General features: G+C 51.0%; 1 long non-coding RNA gene across 3 annotated transcripts in view; it reads right to left on the bottom strand.

Annotated features, from left to right (window-relative positions):
• Positions 1-8,057, bottom strand: part of LOC120411762 — a 43,431-nt gene continuing 35,374 nt past the window's right edge. For 2 of the 3 annotated variants that reach the window (XR_005604277.1, XR_005604279.1), the window contains exon 5: positions 1-7,936. This is a non-coding gene — a long non-coding RNA (uncharacterized LOC120411762). The remainder of the gene's footprint in view (positions 7,937-8,057) is intronic. The other variant, XR_005604278.1, reaches the window with a different exon arrangement.

Below are 8,057 nucleotides of genomic sequence, written 5' to 3'. Positions count from 1 at the left end.
TGGGGTGGTCCAAAGGTGTTTATTGCTCTTTCAAAGAAAGAAAGAAAAAATATGCCAGACTAGCCCCACAGACACAAGAGGCCCGTCTCTGCACATCTCCAAGGACATTATGAAGGAAATTATGTTGTGACCCGGTCTGTCGGCAATAGTATCCCCCACGTCTGGGGCAATAGTGTCTCCCACAATGCCCAGGTGGAAGGTGACAACCTTCCATCCCAAAGGCGGCATCAGCAAACAACTGGTTACCAATTCTGCTGAATTGGCCTCCCACAAACTAGCAGAACAGGCCAAATCCCCAGACAAAATGAATCACAGCTGAAACACTCTGCTTTTTAGAGACAGAATGCCACTAACTACTTTCTCCGTCCCTCTCTGCACTGAGCAGGACTTTACAAAAGTGACCACAGGAGGAATTTTCAGGGCGGTCACTCTCTGTTTCAGAGACCTTCCCTTGGGATGGGCAGCACAGCTGGAGGCTTTAGTCAAGCTGTGGTTTAAGCTGATTAAGGTGACTGTCCCTGGTGACCCATGTTGCCAAGCCCTGATCCCATGCAGCTCATGGGCAGCATAATGGGAGCACAGCACTCCAGGAAAAAGGCACCTCCAGATTCACTACAAAACTCGTCTGGAGCAGCCAGGCAGGACAATATTTTTAAATGCTTTTTGATTTATTTTGAGTGTTTGCTGCTGTATATGAAGACCTGTTTCTCCAGCCAGTGTGAGCTGGAGCATGAGCCCAACTGGATGACCTTTGCAAGTTGGGGTCCCATATTCCCATCCTGATCCTGACTACTCCGTGTCTTTCCTCCTCCTCCTCCGTGCTGCATCTGGTTTCCACAGGCTCACCCTGCCTCCTGAGCTGATGCTTTGCTCTACTCTGCACAAGCACAGAGGGAAGCAGAAGGGGTAGATCTGGTCCACTTTTCCCCAGTCCACACTCTGGTCCTTATGTGCTCTTCTCAAGGACACACAGATGTGGTTTTCTCAGACAGCAACAACAGGTTGGAATCTCCACCAGGGCAAACCAGCACATGGCCTTGGAGGTCTGCCAGCAGAGTCTAGCCTCTTAGAACTCATTTCCTCTGAAAAGCAAAGAATTGGAGAATTTGGAAAACACCTGGGGTGATCAGGGTGCAGCAACCAAAGTCAGCTAAACCTTCATATAGCAGTAGCTTGCATGGATCCAGATGCTCAAGACAAGTTTACTCCAAGTTTTTTTGGGAACAGCGCTCTTTGGACTACCTGGATCTCTAGGGCAAAAGACCTCAGACTTGTCAATAGCTTCATTTGCACCTTCAAACTACAGTGTAGCACTTAAGAGAATGAAATATCCAAGTAACCCAGCTAGGCAGCTGTCCCCATGCTACTCCTCTCTCTACTCAAATGCGTTTTAGGCTGACAGTGCCGTATTTATAGAACACAGTGTAGCAGTTCCAGCACAACACTGTTGAGGAGGCAGAAATAGGCATTTTGCTGTCTGGGGGGGCAGCACAGAGCCTAGGGGACAAAAACACGCTCAGGCAACACGCAATAGTGAGGGAACCTAAGGCTCGAGTGGCCATTGCTGAGTTTAGAGACTGTTGATATGAGTGACAGCTCAGAGTCCTCATTGCAGCATAATTCAGACTACGAACAATGCAGTGGTTTTTTATATTAACTCCAGATATTTAGAGCTCTCTTCATTGACAGAAAGATGAGAAACTTTTGTTGTTGTTGTTGGGTTTTTTGTTTGTTTTGTTTTACATGTAGAAATGTAGAAGATAAGAACAGCCTGGATCAAATTAAGCCTCCATCTCACCCAAAGTTCTCTGGCAGGCTGGTTTTTGGTTGCTTCTGAGAGAAAAGCAAGAAGCTTTGCATCAGTGGGATAATGTGCTTCCAAAAGAGCTTCTTCCTCAGAAGTTGTCTCTCTTGCTTAGAAGTTGTCTTCTGCCTTGAGGCAGGGTGGTTTCTGGCCAAAGCTACTTGATTTGACTTTGTTCTTTGTTTATTTTCAGCTCTGCAGGCTGTCACTGTGAATAATGGGTCTTTGGTGCTGGAACACAATTCTCAGATGAATATTGTCTTCCATAGTAAATTCCAGGGCTGCTCAATTGCAGAATAAATCTTACCTTCATGGAGTGGGTGGCTGGGGCCTTTGGAGATGGCACAGGGCGCCTGTACAGCACCTCCCTGTCAGTGCACAGAAGGTCATAACTCCTTGCTGAAGTTCTGCCTGTGGGGGCCAGGCCGTCCTCCAGCCTGAGCAATGAGCTGGGCCTGCCTGAAGCTCTCCTGAGCTCCACGCTTGGGAATCTGCTGCCACATGGTGGCATACACTCTCTCTTCCTGGCCCTAGGAATCCCTCCTTGGCTTCCAAGAGGTAGCACATGTGGAAAGAGTACTTCTGAGCTCTGCATTGTAACTACCTCACCAAGTTTCCAGGGACCCGTTCTGGAGCTGCTTGAAGCTTTTCCAAGAGCATTGTTTCCTGTTTGGAGCTACACAAAAGTACGAGGAATGCTGGCAAAAAATCTGAGAGGATCTCAGGTGCTTTGGGATCAGCAGGTAGGATTTGTTAATGAAAGACTTTTACCTTACCTGAAAACACTAGAAGTATTTCCACAAAGCAGACCAAGGTCTGCATCCATCTCCTCGAATTTCTTCTCTGCAGCAGATGCAAAGGCAGCACCAGGCAGGAAAAGAAACTATAGAGATCATTCCTATTCCTGACAAAGACTGAAAAGCAAAAAGGTGGTTGTCACAGGAGCTGGTGGAGAGCATCACTCGCTCTGTCTGTGTGCAGCACTGTCAGTTTTCAATGCTGCATTTCACTCCTTGAGGCCACAGGTTACTTTGTCCTGGGTCAGGCAGCTGCGTGCTAGAGAGGATGCATTTGCAAGGCAGCTGCTCAAAACAAGGCTGACTGCTTCCTTCCGGAAGGGTGGTGGCACCTGTGGGTGGAAAATCCATGGGAAGTGCCCTGGGGCCACCTTTGCTCTGGAGGCTGTGAGGCAGCATGCTCAGAGCCTGTTGTTCCCACTGCGCCCTGTACGTAGTGCTGGAGAGGGCAGCTTTGCGCAGCAGGCGTGGCTGGCTGGGAGATGCAGGGAGCCACCCAGCCGGAGAGGGAGGGTGGCAGAGAGCAATGCACCTGCCCAAAGGGTCACCTCCGTAGAGCCACTGAGTCGGCAAAGGCCTTTGGGGAACTGGGCCCAAACCAATAATGCCTGGAGTCTGGAACAGAAAAACTGATGCCTGGCATTGAGAGCATTCCTGCTCTCCTCCATGTCACGACAAAGCCGAAGTCCATCTAGCAGCAGCTCCTGGATGCAGGAAAAATACAGGTTCTGTGAAAATGGTGAGTTGCCATGGACCTTCCTCCCATCCCACCACAACCCATGCCCAGTGGTAAAAGCTGCACCTATTTCCTCTTCCAGCCTCACCCCCGCTGCCGTCCTCTGACAGTAAGACTAATGCAGGGAGCAATGCAGGATGGGCACAGTAACACTGGGAGCAGCAAAGTGTGAAAAAATAAGGATGGGGAGGTGTGACCCCTGGGGAGGAAGAGGGACTGTCCAAGAAGCGGAATGGACAGGCAGAAAGGAATAAAGGGGCAGTGAGCAACATATTAGGAAACTCTGTGCCATGGTGGGATCTCTGTGTTGGCAGGACACTGGTGCCCAGAGGAACCGAGTACTCAGGCCCATAAAGCAGGGACTGGAAGGACCATCTCTCCCACAAGCCAAGTAGATGCCTTCATGACACATCACAGAGCTGCCCCATCTCCTGCCTCTGCTGTTCCTCAGCTGCCTGAGCTGTAGGGGAGGAAGGGATGGCCAAGGAAGGGGATTTTGGAAATGTTGAGACAGAATAAGCAACAAGGCTGTTAGAAGCTCAACCACTGTCATTCCATATGGTTTGATGTCCTATGGCAGTACATGCAGATAAGAGGGAGGCTTTGAGATTACCAGTATCCAGCTGTGGAGCATGCAGGCACCCAGGAAGAGCCCTGGGACCATGCCATGGCCTGTGTGGCAGCAGTCAGGCCACTTACTTGTTGGCTGTGCCTCTCTTCCTCTCCTCGTGGAGATGGGCTAGCCCTCTGCCCCAGATCCTCTGTCCTCACTGCAGCTCTCTGCTCTTGCCTGCTGCATCTTATTCCATGGAAAAGCGTTCACCGTGTGGGGCAGAGGCCACGTCTGTGCCCTGGGGGATCGTGCTCTGCCTAGGAAACCTCAGATAGCAGGGTAACCCGCCTGGGTGATTAACAGTGGTGGAAAGTGCTGCAGAAGTGCTCGGGTTGATTCCCCACGGAGGCACTGTGTGAACGGGCGAACACATCAAAGGGTGTCTCCCTTTCATCTCACTGCTCCGAGCAGACGGCTCCGAAGCATCTCTTCCAAGGACAATATGGGGGAGAACTCTAATAACCTTACAGTGTGGAGCCCTGCCAGCGCTCCCAGTGGCCACTCTGGCGGCAGCTAAAGGGGCGCCTTCTCCACTTCCACCCTAATTGCCCTTAATTGGCTCCTGCCTGCTGGCAGCAGAACGGCAAGGGCTCTCCAAGGATCACTGCACAAGAGTGACAACGTTTGGAGAAGGATTGTCAGCCCCTGCCTCGCCCCACCTCCATCACACTCTCCCCCACCCACCAGAGCAATACAATAACCTTTCCAAGTATGAGATTTTTCTGTCAGTACATAACTTTTTCTTTCCAGGCCCTGCTCTGGAGTGGGCCTTGCCAAGGAGCTGGGGCAGGGCAGCAGGGCAGGGTCTGTGTCCCACATCCAGAGGAGGGGGTATGTGGTGGCCTTGGGCTAAGGGGGACATAAGCATTGTCGCTTCGTACAGCACTGCAGCCACAGTGCCCAGGAGCATGTGCTGGTGCAGTTAGCCCTGCTGCTCTGCTCTGTGCCAGGCCTTCCTGTGCAGGTGACCAGAGCTTTGAGGTCCCCCACTGAAGAACCAGCAGACCACAAAAATCCAATTCAGCCCACAAAATCCCAATTGCCCTACAGAGAGGTGGTGCTGTCCTGGGGCAGCCAGGTGGGAATGGGGCTGCATCCCGGCCATGGCCAGCACTGTTACCCTGGGGATGTGGAGAGGTGATAGGGAGGGCTCCTTTCTGTCCCTACTCCACATCTCAGTGCAGAGTGAGAGCACACAAAGCAGAGGGTCCCCGAAACCCCCCTTCCCTAGGAAGGGTTCTCCAGGACACACTGGCCCTTGGCTCATCTGGCTCCAGTTTTCTGTGGCAGACATCCCTGCACTTTCCCCTCTCTGCCTGACACCCACAAAAGCCATTCCCTCATGTCAACAGGAGGGTGGGAAGCCGCAACACAAAAAGCACCTTGTAGCTCTGACCAGACATGTTCCCATCAGACTGTGTCCCTGCTCCTGCTCCCAGCCAGGACAAACTCTTGCTGCAGCAGCAAAATGCAGCTGAGCATCTTCCCAGTCCCTCATGGCTGCCCACATCCCAGTCAGGGCCAGTATCTGCAGGCAGCAGGTATCACATGAGCAACATGCTCCACAGCAAGCTGGCAGGGACATGGAAACGCAAACGGGACACAAATTCAGTTCTGATCTGCAGTTCGGAGGGAGCTGCAATGTCTTTCCCACTGAGGTTATTTTTAAACTGTTTATCAAAGGCTCACTGCTCTTGGCAGCAGGGTGGGCTATTTTTGGATGCCTGCTTCACCTCTCCACTGAGATGTGCTGGCACAGGCTTGTCCCTTCTTTTGCCTGGCACCCTCAGACCTCCCATGGTCTCTGAGGTTTGCCCTGCTATGGTCACTGCTGCTTGCTTCCTCACATGTCGAGGGACTTTTTAAGCAGGAGGTCTGAGCTCAGGCACAGCCTCATTATGAGTCCTTATTAGCAAAGCCCCTCTCATCCTTTCCTGCTGTCAGTGGTGACACAGCTGCTTGGGTATGGGCAAAATACACACTTGTGCCTGCTGTTCTCCTTCAGGATTGGTGGCATTTGTCCTGACCTAAGCCTGGCACCCTGGGGCTTTGCATTCAGGTTTTGTTCCTGCTATTGACTTTCCACTTGCTGCTGCCATGTCTCTTTGCCCATCTAGAAGAGCAAGGCCATGTTTCTCTACTCCATGGGATTGCTGGGACAAGTAATTAGGACAGGATGACTGAAAACAACACTGTCCTCACAGAGCTTCTTCTCTGTGGATGGCTGAAGGACATGACAAGTTTCACTGAGATGCAACATTGGCAAAGGTGATCTGGTGAGGCAGGGCTCAAAGCAAGTGCAGGGAGGGAACAGGGGTGTGTAGAAGTGCAGTAGCTGTGTGTTGGAATCAGTGAAAGCACAGACTGGAATGGGAATGCAAAGCAAGCCATCAGGCTCTGAGGTTAATAATAGGCTGTCTGAGTCCTGACTGTGTAAAAGAAAATCAGTCCTTAAAAGAAGCTCACTGGCAGAGTGCTTGGCCTTGACAGAATTATCCACAGGAGCCCAAACAAATGACTGGCCTCATTACCGACCCGCAGCCTCAAGCATGGCTTGAGACACGCTGGGCTCACATAAAGAAGTCAGCACTGTCCACACTGCCCCTGCAGTACCAGAGAAAAGGACTTGGAGAAGTTTCCCAAGAACATCAACAAATTCAGGGATTTCCTTTTGTTAGCAAAGCACAAACTTTCTGCTGAAGGAAGATTTTCTTCATTCAGATATGATTTTGGAGAGCCAAAGGTACGTGCAGGCCAGGAGATTCTCCTCCAGGAATGAGAGCAGAAGAAAGCCAGCGCTGGCATGTGTGAGGTTTGTACTCATTTGTGAGATCTGTACTCAAAGAGAACGGATGTGTCTTTTCTTACAGGAAGTGACTGGATGAAAAGGTGAAAACCACTTACTTGGGCTGCTTAGAAAGCTCCAAGCTATACAAGCACACATAATTGTACTCTCCAGCCCTGAGAGTTAATGGACAGACTTCTCTGAAATGAGAGACTGGCTCAGGCTTAGGAGAAAATGAGGTGGATCCGTTTGTGATTTGTGACATCCACCACCCAGTCAGCCATGTGGCCTCACTGGTCACCATCTCCATGGGCAAGATAGTCAGAGGGGACTGGAATTGCTGCCAGCAAAGAGCTCAGGGCGAAAATCCTCGGGGTAAAGAATCAAGGGACAAATGCCAAAGGAGAAACATGGATGAGGGAAGGGAGAGGCATCTCCATGCTGAGGACACAGAGCTATATCCAACAGCACCCACAAGTGCTGCAGTGTGTGTAAGACCGCTATGCCAGCACAAGGCAGTGTGTCTGAGAAAACAGGCATTCTGATTTCTAAGAAAGTCAGGAATAAAATGGGCAAGGTCACTAAGCAGATCCTGCAGACACGCACCAGGGGAGGTGACAGCAGCATGTGGCTGGCGGTGGTGGCCAGCACTGTAAGCATGGCCAGGGCAAGCTTCACGGGGAGCACACGCTCATGGAGTGAGTCCCGTTGGTGCACGGAGGCTGCTGGCACAACGTGTATTGCTGGCATGAGGTCTCACTGAGGCAAGCTGCCCCCTGACATCTGTGGGCATGTTGGATGTGAGCAGACATTCCCGTGGTGAGTGAAGGTAATGCCATGTGCTACAGTCAGAAAGACACATTCACCATGAGAGAGGGCAGAGCAAAAATCATACCCCTGACCTTTTCTCTTAGTAACAGCAGGAGACTCACTATGAACAGTAGGGTGATTGGGAAGTCTAGGGCAGTGACCATGAGAACCTGAGCCTGCCTGGATGAGGGATGAGTTCACTGTTCCCAGACAGAGAATTCAACTGGACGGAGATTCTGGAAAGGAAACAAATGGAAGGCAAAAATGAAAGAAAGAGTATCAAATGTGCTGTTGCTGTAAGCAGGATTCACAGGTTAATGAAAGCGAAACTCATAGATCCCCCTCAAACCTTGAGTCAGAATCCACCTGGTTGCCTTCTGCCCTGGGTCACCTACAAAAAAGAGAAAGAGAAAAATGCATCAGAGGGCTTTGCACAGAACTGTGGCCAAGAGTCTGCCATAATACCTTTGCCTTTCTGGGGTCACAACAGTACAGGGGTAGATTTCCCTGAT

Source organism: Corvus cornix, chromosome 3, assembly GCF_000738735.6.
Source record: "Corvus cornix cornix isolate S_Up_H32 chromosome 3, ASM73873v5, whole genome shotgun sequence".
Classification (NCBI taxonomy): domain Eukaryota; kingdom Metazoa; phylum Chordata; class Aves; order Passeriformes; family Corvidae; genus Corvus; species Corvus cornix.
The sequence above is the reverse complement of the archived record's forward strand: the minus strand, read 5'-3'. Positions and strand labels throughout refer to the sequence as shown.